General features: G+C 36.4%; 1 long non-coding RNA gene across 1 annotated transcript; it reads right to left on the reverse strand.

The window, feature by feature from the left end:
• Positions 1-1,663: 1,663 nt before the first annotated feature.
• Positions 1,664-16,819, reverse strand: LOC113924978. The gene is made up of 4 exons (XR_003520873.1): positions 16,661-16,819; positions 5,877-6,000; positions 2,814-2,923; positions 1,664-1,747 (listed from the first exon to the last, which is right to left on the reverse strand). It is a non-coding gene; the product is annotated as an uncharacterized LOC113924978 (long non-coding RNA).
• Between the last annotated feature and the right edge of the window lie 499 nt (positions 16,820-17,318).

Below are 17,318 nucleotides of genomic sequence, written 5' to 3' on the forward strand. Positions count from 1 at the left end.
ATATCCATATCAGTCATTTTTAATCTTGGTAAGAAGTAAAGTAAGTGCTCCCTAATAGGGGCACCATCACATTCTGATTTCTTGCAAAGCTCATTAACGACAGCTCCACTTTAGAGACCAAAATATGTATTATTATTCTGCTAGTTACACTGAAGTTACTATATTTAGAGTGCTTTCACACAATTACATTGACCCCCTGATCTGTGCAGGTCTACTTACACGAAGATTTTTTTTAAATAAATATGGTTCAGTGCTGTAAATGTATTTTCTCTTTCTTATGATTTTCTTTTTTTTTAAGACTTTTATTTATGTATTTAAGAGGGAGAGAGCATGAGAGATAGAGAGCATGAGGCAGTGGGGGAGAGGGAGAAGCAAACTCCCCGCTGAGCAGGAAGCCCAGTCCAGGCTTGATCCCAGGACCGCAGATCATGACCTGAGCCAAAGGCAGATGCTTAACAAACTGAGGCACCCAGGCGCCCCTCTTATGATTCTCTTAATAACATTTTCTTTTCACTAGCTTACTTTATTGTAAGAATACAGTATGTAATACATATAACATATAAAATATATGTTAATTCACTGTTTATATTAATGACAAGGCTTCCAGTCAACAGTAGGCTATTTGTAGTTAAATTTGGGGGGAGTCAAAAGTTACATGTGAATTTTCAACTGCACAGGGGTCAGTGCCCCAAACCCCCATATTGTTCAGGGGTCAACTGTACTTCCAATGATCCTCACAACACTGGGAAGTAGTGATAATTATGTCTTTCTTCTGACTGATTGAGCAAAAACATATTCCTGGATCTTTGCCCCAGATCTACCAGTAAATTTCTGTATGACCTCTAAAGTTGCCTATCTGGTCTTCAGTGTCCTCAACTGTAAAATCAGGTGGAATAACAGGCAGTCGGTTCAATGGCTTGAAGCTCATTTCTAGATATGAGATCTATGATTCCAGGCATTTCCAAATTAACTTTGTATCTCAGCAAGAGTACTTTATGATTAATTATTGATGAAATTACAACATAATGTCCTAGCCATTGTCCTATAGTATATTTTGTGTGAGTGATAATGTTTTTAGTAATATGAGCACCCTGTGTAGCACTTATCTTGAATCTTTGCAAATAGTGTTTTGTTTGTTGACTTCTTTTCTTTAAAATAGTGTAGAAGATTTACAGGTCATACTTGCAATAATATTAACCCAGATCTAAAAAATTGCTTTTGACATGTATTATAAATAACTGGGATGATTTAATAGTCAAATGATTTAAATAGTCAAAATACAATAATTAAGAGGTGGACAGAGTAGCTATTCATCCATCTTGTTTACAGTAATGTGAATTGGCTGGCACATAAAATGTCATTACTGAAAGGGATGAAGATTCCAGAGACAGATCTACAAATAATCTATGTATCAGATGAAAAATTCCAAGTAGAGAAAGAAATAGTCACTTTAATTTGTTATAAACTAAATTAAATACAGAAAGCAATATAAGCTTTTGTTAAGAAAATTAACTTTTTTTCCCAAATATATGGGGACAGTTGGTCTCAAAGATTAAAACTGAATACAATCCAGTAGAGAAACAAGTGACTTTTTTTTTCAATCCAGAATAAAAACATTTGCAAAGAGAAAAAAGAGAAAACAACCTATGAAATAAATGTAATACCTGGAACAATGTTTCTTGGGTTGTCTAGCTCTTGGAAAAGCTCTTGAGAAGCTCTATAGACCTTGCTCCGCTTTATCACAGAACTGAAAGTTGAAAGCAAATTAAATTATCTTCAGTTGCATGATCTACTTCCAGCCATGAGGTCTGAAAAGGGTTTTAGATGGAATGGGGGAGTTTACAATTCACTGATTGCTGTGATTTGGGACACTTTGTTTTAAATGAAGGGAAAAATTCTGGTGAGGACTTTCCTTGAGTCATTTATTAAAAATTCCGTATCACTGCTATTTCAGGTTTTAGTAATAATGCACACATATAGATTAACAATGTTATTTTTTTCCATACAACTGACATGCTAACTTTTTTCTTTACTTTCACATCTAGTATTGATTTATACTGCTATAGTCATCAAAGTTATTATTATTGGGGGGATTTAAAGTCCTCCTAAAAGCAAATGCAAGCAAGTTTCATAATTCTAATGATAAATATATCAAATTTAAGAAATGTAATAGTCCAGTATATACATACACATATATATACATGCAATTATTCTTTTATTAAAAATCTTTTCATGACCTCAATACACACCACAGTTAAGAGTGATAGAGACATTTTCCCAGCTGTGGTTGAATTGGAAGTAAAGAGCCTAGCACCCCTTCTTCCCTCATCCCTGGTGGAGGTCACTGAGACACCACTGCAATTTGAAAGCAATGGTGTAGTTCACATTCTTCCCATTTACACACGAGGAACCTGGGGCCCAAACATGTTGAAATACTTGGCTCCATCACAGTCACCCATTCTCCCACCTGAGACCCACCCCAAGCTCTGTGATAAGATGATGACAAACTCTTTCTCTGAATATCCAACATCCTGTTCTCTATTTACACTGAATGACTGATTTGGGTCTGTGACCTTGAACACATCAGTTGACCTCTTTGAATTGATGTATTCTTATCCTAAATCAGGAAAGATGCTAGGAACTATTAAAACAGGCAAAGGAAGAACAAATCTTCTACAGGGTACTTTTATTTCTACAAAATGATTCCAGGGGAAATCCTCCAGAAATCACCAAAGCCTTCAGCTACAGAAAATCAAATGGAACAAAGACACTAACAGGAACTTCAAAGAAAGCAAACACTAAGAGAGACTCACTGTTCCTCTGGGCATCTGTAGTGGTGGATTCCTTAAATACAGAACAGAGCATTTGCAGTAATGTGTGTTTTACCACTTCAGTCCTTTTTAAAAATTTTCCATGGGAGTACCTTTAACAGGAGAGAAATGGGAATGTATTAGCCCTCCTACCCTCGAACACCGATCTAGTGTATAATTTGTTGTGACTAGTGGCAAACACAAAAATTAATTGCAGCCTCATATTTTACATAAAAGGTATAATCTCTAGCATTTCACTTTTTAAATTTTGCCTTTCCTTTTGTACTTAAAGTTATGAATTAATTTTAATAGAAAATAATGTATATCCACTTAGCTATACTGCTAAGTATGACAGCAAGACTATGGGGAGGAGAAGAGGGAGGAATAAAGACACAGATCGTTCTAAAATATCTATGATTAAATATATACATGGAGACCAGAAGATGGTACAAACATTTTCTCTATGACTCACCTTTCTGTCCATACTAATTTCACCTAAGATGAGCGAAGATGAATCCCTCCTCTTGTTCTCCTTTGATCCAACAGATTACTATATGTTGATGGACATTAATAAATATTTTCTGAGGAATTTATTCCTCTATACCCAAACCTTTTAACATTTCCTATCTAACATATCCATATCTATGTAACTAAATATCTAGAGAAATATAGGTTAGATGCACATTAACACATAAATTTGGCTTTGCAAAGCATTATGTGTTCTTTAAAAAGTTTTGTCCATTGTTTTCAATAAACAGAAAAATAAACACGTAAACACACACATAAAAGCATAAGTAATAATTACATATTAAGAGCAAAACTTTTGCACAAAGAAATATATTTCTACCTGGCTGAATCAGAGAGTAAAAGAAAAAATAAGTGGGTGATGGGGTTGAAGTGTGCTGAGGGGACTCCTGCAGGTCCTTGAGATTAAGTCGTGCACAAACCTTCACAGATTTCTTCCAAACTCCTGTTCAGTGACATCATTTGGTAGTTTGAATCAACGTAGGTGGGAGTATTGATACAACGGGCATCAGCAAACATCATCAGGATTTGTTTCCCCAAGCTTGGAGAGCTAATCGGTAAATATGAACGAGCCCGTCACTGTTTAAGATCCTGAAGAACCCAAGGAGGACTTTTTCAAGACGTGATCAACTCTCAAGACTCCTTAATTTATATTATGTACGGATAGACTTTAGTACTTTTCTTGCCTTCCAGTTCTCTGGGTTGATACATTTAGATGTATTTGCAGCAAATTTACTAGCTAAAATACTGCCTTAAAAAATCCTATTGTGCTATATTAAATATCAGAATGCTCCAAGAAAACTATAGTCACATCACACAGGGTTAAGAGAAAATAAATGATAAATATTTGAAGAAAGATGAGAACTGGCTTGAAGTAACATCAGCAAGATGGCTAAGTGGGAAGCCCTGGACCCTCCTTCCTCCCATAAACACAACAATTCAGCGGGAACTCATGACAATTCCCTTAATGAGAAATCAGAAAATGTAAATTGTGACAATGATAACAAAGTGTTTGGGGGGGGCAGAGGGATGATAAATTGTAGAATCTTTGTATGTGATTGAACTGAAGCTGTTATTTGCTTAACATAAACCCCAGGGGAACCCCCCCCGCGCGCGCACACACACACACACACACACACACACACACACACAGACTACCTATATAGAAGCTACACAAAAGAAAAAGAAAAGAAAATCAAAGCATATCAATACAAAAAATTGACAAAGCACAGAAGATACCAAGAAAATGAGAGGCAGAAAAAAGAACAAGACTAACAGGAAACAGGGATGCCTGGGTGGCTCAGTCATTAAGCGTCTGCCTTTGGCTCAGGTCATGATCCCAGGGTCCTGGGATCAAGCCCTGAATCGGGCTCCCTGCTCAGCGGGGAGCCTGCTTCTCCCTCTCCCACTCCCCCTGCTTGTGTTCCCTCTCTCTCTGTCAAAAAAAAAAAAAAAAAAAAGACTAACAGGAAACAATAAACAAATGGCAATTGTATATCCTTCCCTATCAGTAATTACTTTAAATGTAAATGGATTAAATACTCCATCAATAGATAAAGAATGTCTGAATGGATGAAAAGAAACAAGACCCAGTGGATTGAAACAAAGTAGAAGTTTGTTTCACTCTCTCATAAAAGAAGTTGGAAGGTAGGCAGTCCACGCCTTTCATGGCTGCTCGACTATCATCAAGGGCCAAATTACTTTTATTTTTTGTTTTACAGTTTTTTATGTGCCTTAGGGTCTAACATGGTGCTTGAGCCTCAGTCATTATTTTAGCATTCCAGCAAGCAGAAAAAATATATTGAGGAAGCAAGGAAAAGAGAAGAATGTACCCCTCCCTTTAAAGACACTTAAGAAACTTCTTTAGAAATCCCACATGATAATTCTGCCTATGTTTCTTGCTAGAACTTAGTCACATTGTCACACTGGACACAAGGAAGAATGGAACATATACTTTTTATTCTGGATAGCCATATAACCAGCTAAAAATCAGGGGGTCTATTACTGAGAAAAGAGTTAGGACTATATATTAAGGTAGGAAAGCAGTAATATTTTCCACAGCCGTTCATGCAAGTCCTATCCATAGCCTTTTAAAACTACAGGTAACTGGTGTTTCAATTACCTGTTGCTGTGTAACAACCACTCCAAAACTTAGTGGTTTGAAATAAGATTTTCTCATTTCTCACCATTCCATGCTTGGTTTTGTCCAGTTAGATGGTTTTTCTGACCTCCATGGTGTCTGCTGAGAGCACCCATGAGGCTGATTTCAGATGAGCTTGGCTGCCACTGGAATATCCAAGACAGCTTTGCACATGTCTTGATAGGGAACACAGAGATGTCTAGAAGGCTGCAGTCTTCCCCTTTGCTCCATCAGGATAGCCAGGTCTCTCTACATGGTGACTCCCAGCTTTATGGGGGCAGGTTTAAGCCACCAGGCCTCCTAAAGCTGAGGCCTAGAATTCTCACAGTGGTACTTCTACTGCATTCTACTGGTCAAAACAAGTCACAAAGTTATCCCAGAGCAGGAGTAATAGACTCTACCTTGTATGGTAGGTGTGGCACATGCATAGGGTGAGAGGAGGAATTGCTGGCAGCCATCTTTGGAAGCGCCCTTCCACAACAGGTTAACACTTCAGTTAGGGATCCTCGGGAGGCTAGGGGTTGGCTGAAGTTGTATTTCAGATGGAAGGAAGAAGAGAGGAAATTCATGGGTGATTGTGTTTCATATACAAGAGTAAAAATCACGAGCTTACACTGATATTTCAGAGCCCCAGTTGACCAGATGTTGTGAAGGCAGCATGTAGGAACAGCCATACTTTCTGCAAAGAGTGGCCCCCAAGACAACAGAATTACTCTCACATGGCATTGTTGGCAGTGTAAATTGGTATAACCTTTCTAGGTTTAAGCCTTAAAAATATGTGTCCCATTGATCAGTAATTCTGATTTTGAAGTATCCATCTTAAGCACGTATTTTAACAAGTGCAAACACATTCACACACAAAAATATTCAATGCAGTATTTTGTATACCAATGAAAAAGTGGGAATACTTATCAGAAAGATTTATCTAGAAGTGTATTTATAGACTACACTGCAGCTTTAAAGAATAATAATGTTTGAAAGGTCTTTGCCTTTCAAAGGTGAATATAAATTGTATATAATTTCCTTTTTGCAAAACATACATAAAAATGTCTGAAAGGCCATATAACAATATGTTAATAATTGTCATTTATGGTTACTAATATTGTGGTTTCTTTTTCTCAGTTGTAGTCTCTAAACTTTTTAATAAATAAGCATTATTAATGTATTAAAATCATATTAAATGCAATATTAAATATCAAGCAATTGCATAGTATCCATTTGGCTTGGCTTATGTTTTCCAAACATAACCATGAGAGTGAGTTTATAATATGAGTCCTCACTGTTCTTCTCAAGGAGCAGAAACTTATATTCAGACATTTCCTTTCTGGATACAATTTTAATTTGTGAGCCCAGCCATCCATGTGGCTCATTGCATCCCTTCTTACTATAGGTTATTGTTCAGTTTTTCAGCTATACTTTAGATAATTAAAGCAGAACTAGCATTGAGGTTATCACCTCTGATAGCAAATCAAAACAAAGTCCTGGGAACCTGGATATTTTCTAAACCTACATAGAAAGCCAGAGAATCAAAAGGCATGAGACCCAGGGTAAAAGATTTACTAAGGTAAAACTATATTTCAAAAATCCAAAATGCCACATTATTTCACTGGGTTTTAACTAACTCACTAAGTCAGTAAGGCCTTGAGAATGATCATGTGCCCAGTTTGGGCAGGACATTGAATGAAATGGTGACCTCAGTCAGTGATAGACATGGTCCCTGTCTTGAGGGAGAGAGAGAACACAGACCTGGATAAAAGCCGTCAGCAGCCCTTACAGAGCAGCCTACGCACAAAGATACACTAACACAGAGGTCCTGGGTAAACAAAGTTTGCAGAGATCTATTTTTTTTCTGAGAAAATGGACTTCTGCATTTGTTTTTATTCTTACATTAATAGAAAACCACATGATTCAAGGCTTCAGTACTGATAGCCTGGATAAAGTTTCTCCAAACACAGGTCTACTCACTTCTGATCCATTTCTGCTCCACTGCCAACCATTCTTGATAAATCCTGCTCAAAGACCATCAGTGCTCAAGCATCACTTCCAGAATATGTAAGTATGTATGCATGTATGTATGTATGTATCTACCTATCTACTATCTATCTATTTATCTATCTCCTGGATAGATAAATCTTACAGTGAGTGATCTAACCAAATCTCCTCTTCCAATGTTAAGCTAGTACCTTAAACCATTCAGTACAACCAATTGACTCCCTTCTCTCAAACACGACTTGGACATTTGGACCTCTGTGCCTTTTTTCATCAGCCACATTCTTTTAACAATAAAACGTGTTTCCCCCAAATCCAAATCCTACCTAAACTTCAAGACTCTTTCCGAATTCTATATCCTTCTAAAATTCTCTCTAACCTCAGCAAATGCAACTATCATCATTGACACACTTTTGTCCTCTTAACTCAGGGCTAGCTATATATTTGATACCATTTATGTATTATTTTGGATTGAAACCTTCAATATTCTACTTTGATTATTAATTTTCTTTTCAGCTTTATTATAAGATCATTTTATATGAAAATTTATATAAATAACATACAAATATATTTTCATCAAAATGCAAAATAATAAAAACTAACATTGTTGAGTACTTATTATGCATCAGGTATTTAAAAAAGAGCTTGGGGCGCCTGGGTGACTCAGTCAGTTAGGCACCCAAGTCTTGATTTTGGCTTGGATGGTGATCTCGGGTTGTGGAATCAGCTCCGAGTGGGGCTCTGCCCTCAGAAGGGAGTCTGCCCTCTCCCTCTGCCCCTAGCCCCCCATGCTTGCATGCACCCATGCACTCTCTTTCTCTAAAACACATAGATGGATCTTTAAAAAAATAAAAATAAAAAATAAAAAAGAGCCTTACATGTACGTATTTAATTCTTATAACAATTCTATGAGGTAGCTAATATTATTATTTGCATTTTGCTTAAGGAAACCAGAGTACAAAGAGATTAAGGAACTTGCTCAAACAGTCTCCAGACCTGGAACTCTTAACCTCTATATTATACTATTTCTCATTAATATAGAATAATATGAAATAAAAATATTACAGTCTATGTGAATGGTACAACTATATGATACAGCCTTGACTCTTGGTTCATTTATCTTTCCAGAACTTTATCTACTTATTTGCATGTTCATTCACATGCATAAGTACTAAGTTTGAGTCTCATTCCATGAAGTATACAACATTATTTTTCTATAACTGAAATTAACTGGTCTTAATTTTTATGATGGCAGAAACATCTTTAATTCCACATCTCCTTGACACCTTTTCTTGGGTTGTATCTAGGTTCCACGGAGGATCCTAGGTACTACATCATTGGGATCCATCAGGACCTTCATCGTAAGATACCTATAACATGTTATAGCATGTTATTAAAAATTTGGAAGATGGTGTCAAACTACCCTCAGAAACCCTTTGCCAATGTATATTACTTCCAACTGAGTATTTTAGATTACGTTTCTTTGCACATTCACCAACAATAAAATGGTATCAATTTGTTCATCTTTGCCAGTCTGCTGGGTGAAATATAATAATATAATTTCTGTTTATACTCCTTTATTTTCTGTAACATATTTTATGTTCCTTAGGAGAAACCTAACTTAACTTGCAAACTAATGTTATATCAATATCTTTTGGTTTAAGACAATCTAATTTCAGGTACCAGTTATCTGGGAAATTCAAATTTTAACTCTCTATCAGGGCTATTTTTCCTCTTTCCCCTTCTCTGACACAAGATAGTGTCTGGTAAATAAAAGCTACAGAGACAGGCTTACCCGACCTCACAGTAGTGGAGAGAAAGGTCTTTGGACCCTTGCATTATCTTCTAAATTCTCACTGGTCTCTGCTTAGGACTGACTGCTCTGACTAGGACTGAGGATGAAGTCAGCAACCCGTGAATGCATAAAGTCTGTTTTCTTGATTTTTTCATGGCCTGTACTTCTGCCCAGAGGATTCAGCCCCAGCTCACCTCTATCTGGAACTTGTCAATATTCCCAAGGTCTTCTGACATCCCCAAGAGATCCTTACTCTGGGTTGTTGCCCTGCAGCCCAGGACTGCAGTGATACTCCTTTCTGGCCACAACTCCAAGCTATACCATCAAGACCCCCAACCTGAGGGGCACCTGGGTAGCTCAGTCAGTTAAGCATCTGCCTTGGGCTCAGGTCATGATCCCAGAGTCCCGGGATCGAGCTCTGCATTGGGAATCCCTGCTCAGCGGGGAGTCTGCTTCTCCCTCTGCCCCTCACCCAGTTTGTGCTTGCTCTCTCTCTCTCTTTCAAATAAATAAATAAAGCCTAAAAAAAAAAAAATCCCCAACCTGCCTCATCAACAACCTTTCACACTATGTCAGCAAATCTGTAAGTCTTCCTGGTCTCATGGGATCAGAGGGTTAATAGTGTTATAACTCTGCTGCTCTCTCTGTGCGTGTGTCTCTCTCTCTCTGTAACTGTTTGAACTCCGATGTAACAAGCAATATTGCCATATTACAGGTTTGACACCTTGTAAGAAAATATTCTCATTACACTTGACCCACCCTTATCACCACCATAAGTAGATTGGCAAATTGAGTATGGAACACAAAAGCTCTTCTGCTTTTGTTTTACTTTTCAGCTAAACTAACATTGTAACTTCTGGGATTTGAGTAGGTTAAGGAGAACATAACATACTTCTCTGGGATGCCTCCTTCTCTCTGATCTACCTTCCTTACCACATGGGAATGGCAAAAATGGGCATTCCACTCCATTTCTCTTCTAATCTATTTTCTCTACATGGTAATTCACTTCCTTTCTACATTGACATTTGCCTGACTACTCCTCTTTCTGGGATCATGAGGTGCCAGGAGAGAAATGAAGAGATCTAAAAATGTTATTTCTCTTATAGTGAGACAAAAATTTTTCATGGATTTATTGGTTGACATCCTTCTAGGAATTACCTGCTCACAGTCCTTTCCTATGCTTGTGGGGTTATTTATTTTTTCTTCTTAATTGTAATTATTTTACATAGATTTGTTTTCACTTATTCACTTAACAAACACTTATTGAGCCCATTATTTTGCGAATATGTGCTTGGTTAGAAAAACAGAGTTCATGTTCTCATGAAACTTATATTCTCCTAGAGGAGGAGAAATTAACTGAAAAATTAATGGAATAATCATACAATTAATGTATTATTCCAAAGTAAGATACATGTTCTGAATAATGATAATAATAATTAAGAGGGAGTAATGAAGAAATATAATGAAGACAGGAATATAAAGGGTGGCTTCTCTGAAGAAATTATATTTCTTTTTTTTTTTTTTTTTTTTTTTTTTTTTTTTTTTTTTTAAGATTTTATTTACTTATTTGAGAGAGAGAGAATGAGAGATAGAGAACTCGAGAGGGAAGAGGGTTAGAGGGAGAAGCAGACTCCCTGCTGAGCAGGGAGCCCGATGCGGGACTCGATCCCGGGACTCCAGGATCATGACCTGAGCCGAAGGCAGTCGCTTAACCAACTGAGCCACCCAGGCGCCCTGAAGAAATTATATTTCAACTGAATTGTTACAAATACTTTTCTCAGTCTCTTTCTTGTCAAATTTGCATTGTATTCCATTTCAAAATAGTCAGATGACTTCCCTATATTCACATTGCAAATCCAAAATTTAAAAAATATAGTCATGTCGATAGATGCTAAAAAAGCACTTGATAAAATCAACTCCCATTCATGTGAGACTTACAGATTTCTTATTTGGTTTATTCTAAGTATTTTCAGTTTGTTCATTTGTTTTTTTGTTGTTGTTGTTTTGGTGTTTTTGGTTTTTTTTTTTTTTTCTTTTTGTGTGTTTTTAGTGTTTTTATTTTCCTGTTATATGTGGGATTGGTTTTGTTTCCTATTACATTTTCTAATTGTATAAGAAGGTTATTGCTTTATGTTTATCTTTTATTTGGCACTGCTTCATAACTATTTTATAAACTCCGATTTTTTTTGTTAATTCTTTTGGATTTTCATGGCAAACAACCAATCTATTATATCTTTATCTTGTCTTATTGCATTGCTTAGGCTTCAAGTACATTGATGAATTAATAGTGATAATAGTAGAAATACTAGCCTATCACTGCATGTATTTGGGAAGAATTATGTTTCACCATTATATATGATGATTGTGGTAGAATTCATATATATAATCCTTATCAAACTATAAAAGAATTCTCTTTCCAACTATGAAGACATATTATTATTAAGAATGGGAGTTGAATTTGATCAAGTTCTTTTTAAGCATCTCTTGAGATAACCATATATTTTTCCTTTTGTATCTGTTAAAGTAGTGAATCACATTATTAGATAAGCATGTGTTTAACCTGCATTTCTGAGAAAAGGTCTCCTTTGTCATAAAATGTCACTCTTTTGATATACTGCTGGCTTATTGAAAGGGTTATTGAGAAACCTATGATTAAGTTTGAGCTGTTTATAGGTATCTGACTCTGATCAAGTCACTTACTTTTCATTAACTTTAATTCCCTCAAGTGTAATATGAGTACATTCCACTGTATTCACAAAGTAGCTGTTAGGATTAGATGAAATTATAAATTTTTTATATAAGAGTTATATAAAATAAATTTAATTTTATATAATTAGATTAATTTATATAAATAATTATATAAAATGTATATATAAAATTTATTACTTATGGTACTCAAGACAACTGAGAGATCATTCTTGTATCTTCCAGATGGGAAGCATGAGCTACCAAGGATACTGTTACTGAGGATGAACTGAGGGCATTGAATTACCACTCTGGCATCTCTCCTTTTTCCCAGTGGAATTGGCTCCATCCATTGAACAGATAAGGAGCCCGAGGACACAAGATGGTAAGTTAATTTTCCCCAAGATTTCACCAGTGTTGGAAATGCTATCATGGTTCTCTCTGAGGATTCAGAGACACTAACTGATAGTTCTTGGCTAGTAGTTTGAACCACTTCTTCAAGAATAAGGATTGTATTTTGAAGGGTAGAAAGAAAATGGCCCATGGGACGATATTTTGAAGACTGTCCACTAGATGGCATTAAGAGCCTATCATAATTGTTTTAACTAGGCATTTATTCACCAGTTAAATACTAATTAGTTAAAGAAAGATATTAGAAAATGGAAGTTGGTGATAGTAGCCCTATCTTTGAGAAAGCTATTTGTTCCTTTTGTTTGAATATAAACTAAAGGTAGCAGCAACATAAAGCTATCTAGGGACAATGTTTAGCTCTCACTTGAAAGCAGTCATCTCCATAAGGAAAATAATTAAGCTATAGCAAATGGACAGTATACACTATCAGAACTACAAAAAAGCAGTGACAAATTTTATCAAAAAAACTAAACATTTTTGTTCTCAATTGAATTGCCTGAACTCTTACTGAGATAAGTGGATTCCAAAAGAGCTTAGATAAGAATATCAATGACAGGATTAAACATGGCTTTGAAAGGAAGCTGTATAGTTTGACAATGCGAAATAATTCTAGGTTTAACTCAGAGGAGGATACTTATTCTGTCATCAGTTTGGGCTTGCTTTTGGCAACAGAACACTTGGATGGAATTTAGATAGCAATAATAACAAATATTACGATTATTAATTCTTATGTTCATTCTTGTTAATTCTTGTGACAGAAAGTAACTGAACACGAAGCCAAGACTTTTAGCCCGGGCCTCTGAGAGTAGCATTTACCCACTCCAAACAAACACTGGCTTTTCTGTTTTATTCTGCTGTTTTCTCTATATTTTCATTTATCCTCTTCACACATTCCCACCTCCCCCAGTATATACTTTTATTCACTCTGTAGTGTATTAAAGAGCAAAACAGTTTTATCTCTCTACTCTCTTGAGAAAAAAAGAACATTCCCAAGTTGGCAGCTCAGACTGTTCAGAGTAAAATAGAGTGGTATATGGGTGCCATTTGGAATCGTGGGTGGGACTATTCTCCGACAGACACACCTCTGCCATCCGCTGTAAGCACAGCTGCTATTTTGTCCTCAGCCACACTTTAACTATTCTTATTATCACATGTTTGAGACCATTGCCTAGTAAGTATGAAAGGGATAGTTTTACAACTATGAAACAGTAGACCTTTCATCAGCTGTTATCTAATGGCTTTTATATAGGGACATGCCTGATAGGAAAGAACCAATTTCCAATGGCCAAGGAAGTGGCCTCCTTCCTCCCAAGGAGTCTTGGGAAAAAAGAAATTCTTCAAAGACATATTGTATAGTAATCCCATTATCTAGAGACCGGATCTAATAGAACAGTTCACAGATGTCAGGGATCCTATGAAATTTGGTTCCTTATTCAGTTTTCCTGTTTAAAGATTTTAGCTTTAGACTATCTCACAGTTTGGGGGAATTCTGTCCTCTCAGTTAATCAGTAAATGGTCAACATTTTAAGACATGCCACCCTTCTGAAATCAAAGTTCAAGTAGAACATTCTCAGTCAGGTTGCCTAGTTTTCCAGGGGTGAATAGTGCTAAGGGGCTAGGTTCAGGGACATAGCAGAGAAGGAGTCAGCCCTCACACAGGTCACGTGGGTAACAATAGCTCCATTTTAGGACGGCAGAGCTCTCTAGGTCCCTGTGTCAGAATTCCTAACCAATGGGTGAGAGAGAAGCTTGAACTTCCCCTTTTAATTTAGTGGGAGAAAAATGTTTGGAATGTCATTTGCGTAAGTATGACCTCAACTTAGTACAACATGCCCAGGCAGGTGAGACAGGATCCACCATTCCTATATGTAGAAGTCTCAAGGGTGTATTTTTCACATTTCAATTATAGAAATTCTTATCATGGGATAATATTCTCATCTACACAAGGTGAGACTCTAAGGTAATGTGATTCATAAAAAAAATCAATAAGCACGACAGAATGTATGCAATTAAATACATGTTGACTCTTCTCAGAAGTAACAAATCTTGTCTTTGGAGAATAGATTTGAATTTTGGAAATAGCCAAAATGTAGGTAGCTTGGAGGTGGTGCAGAGAAGAATCACTTAAAAAGCTGAATAATTGGAAAGGTTGAAGTTGCAGTGCTCAATCTTTTTTAAATTTTTAATTATTTATTTCACATAGGAGCTTCTTTCAGTTTTCACAGATTTTCTGGCTGTGGTAGCGTAGCCTGAAATTGGAAGTTGGTATTTGTGATACAATAATGTGCACTTCTCTCCTATTTGGGCATTCCATGAAAACAAATGCAGCCACTTGCATAGTTAACTTGATAGACTTTGAAGACTCAGTACATCTTAAGTAGATGTAGTGACTGAGGATGCCTAGACCTAAAGAACTGAGATTGTGAGTTGCATTCCCTTATCAGGAATTCCAAAGATCATCTGAATTTATTCTAATTATTCTGAAATCTCATGTTTTTTTTATTTTTTAAATAAAGTCTAATACTATCGGAATGTGTTAGGGGATTATTTTTTATTAAAATGAAATTTGTCTTACTATTTGCATTTAAGATAATTGGATTTGACTTATAGGAAACACGAGAAAAGAAGATTGATAAGCATTGTATGCTAGATTAAGATCTTCTACAGAGAATTGACTTAATCCAGCCTCTATCTTTTCTAGTGATGAAATCACATGATTTGGACTAAAAGTACAAAGTGAAAGAATTAGATTAGCTAAAAAGGACAAAAGTTTCTAGACAAAACCCTGAGCCTTCAGGCTTTGTCTGATGATCTAGGAATTGGAAATGTGATATATAGCAGTTTATTCAAAGAGTTTTAATTCTGTGCTGCCCATTTTCAGGAGGAATAATGACTTTTCCACTGGCAAGTCACCATGATCATCTTTAAATAAATTTCAAACAAAGCTCATTGTTTACAGGTGTTAGGGTCTTAGCAGTCTTGAGCAAAATATTAGCAAAGGATACCTACGGAAAAATAAAGGGAAGACTTCCTCACTGCAAAATACAGCAAGTCATGATGTAGCTTTGAGCAACATACCACCTATATGATCTCTATGTAATAAGCTGTATATATATCTGACATATAAGTATATGTGTGGCATATATGTACATATGGTGCACACTTGAATATCACCCATATGAAAGAATATTTGGAAAATTTTCTTTTTAAGACAGTATTTCTATGGATTTGAACAAGATTTGCTTTCTCCACAATTCTTTGTCTTCCTTTTATTTTTTTCAAGATTTTATTTATTTATTTGACAGAGAGAGAGAGAGAGAGAGAGAGAGAGAGCACAGGAGCAGGGGCAGAGGGAAAGAGAGAAGCAGGCTCCCCTCTGAGCAGGGATCCCAATGAGGGATTAGATCCCAGGACCCTGGGGTCGTGACCTGAGCCGAAGGCAGATGCTTAACCAGCTGAGCCACCCAGGTGCCCCAATTCTTTGTATTCTTATTCAAAATGCTCTTCTGTGTAAGAAAGTGATTAAAATGATTATTTTCCTCAACAAAGAAAAATTAGTCCTTTTATATTATGAGCTTCCCTCCCTCTACCAAGCCAAACAGTATTTCCCATTTCATCCTAGAACAGAGACTTCAGGAGCAGGAGTGAAAGGGCAACTGGAAAAAGGTATACTAGAAAAGATCCTGAAAAGTGGGTTCCAGTTCTACCTTTGTGAGCTTTGTGTCTTTGAGAAAACCCCAAGACCTCTTCAGCCTTCAGTTTTCTGGTGTGTAGAATGTGGAGTTGAACCAGAGAGTTTCTAAGGCAGTGGATTTCTACCCAGATGACTCATTAGAATCACTTAAAGACTTTGAAGGAGATGAGTTTTATCCCCAGAGCTTGCTATAGGACATGGTACATGTTGCCAGATTTAGCAAATAAAAACACAGGACATTCAATTAAAATTGGATTTCAGATAAATGATGAATAAATTTTTAGTATTTCTATTTATCTGTCAACCATACACATAAAAGGACCTCAAAGTTTGTTTGTGGAATGAATGTACACCATCAAGGCTCTATTAGTGGGAATTTTGGATAAAGAATGTAAGATAGGGTTATGTGTTTCAACAGTTCTTCAGTCATACCACATGGAGAGTCTCTACTCTTTTTAAATTTTTATTTGTTTTTGTTTTTAAAATTTTTTTTAAATTTATTTCTTTTTAAAAAGTTTTATCAACCTTGATTGGAATACTTTTTCATCCTCTGGCAAAAACTATTATATCAATTAAAGTAGTACAAATGATAAAGAAATTTATGGATTTACTTAACAAGAGGTCCAGAACTAAAATGAAGTCATCAAGGACCTGGTGTTCTCATCATCTCTCTGCTGGGACATCATCCTGGGTGTGTTGGCCTTCACTTTCAGGTTTGTTTCTGCGATTATAAAATGGCTGGTGCATCTCCATATATCATGTCTTCACACAATTACCTTCAGAGGAAAGAAGAAAAAGTAGTCTTGTATTGTACATGTCGTTTTAACTAGAGGAAAATTCTTTCCCTAGGGATTTCTACCCCCAGAATACTTCTTCAAAATCACTGGCCAGAATTGGGTCACATGCCCATGCACTAGCCGAAAGGGAAGCTGGAAAGCAAATATCAGGCCTTTTCACTCTTTCTGGTGGGAGGCAGTTCCTATAAGTAATGAAGGAAGTGGTTAGAAATAAATGTGGAGGCAACCAAATGTCATCCCTAGTGTCATCACATCTAGGGTATTCTTTTCCTTTGAATGTCATCAACATACGGATGGATTCTTGGCTGGTGGACTGGTGTGGAAGAATGGAGAATACTTCACAACATTAGGAAGCAGTTTTTTAAAATGCCCTTATACATTCAGTCTTGACCAAAAACAGAGACATCCACGTTGGTCCCAACATAGCCCTTTAAACATGTTATCATTTAGCCAGAGTGATTAGAGTTTTAAA

The sequence above is a fragment of the Zalophus californianus genome, chromosome 2 (genome assembly GCF_009762305.2).
Source record: "Zalophus californianus isolate mZalCal1 chromosome 2, mZalCal1.pri.v2, whole genome shotgun sequence".
NCBI classification, from domain to species: domain Eukaryota; kingdom Metazoa; phylum Chordata; class Mammalia; order Carnivora; family Otariidae; genus Zalophus; species Zalophus californianus.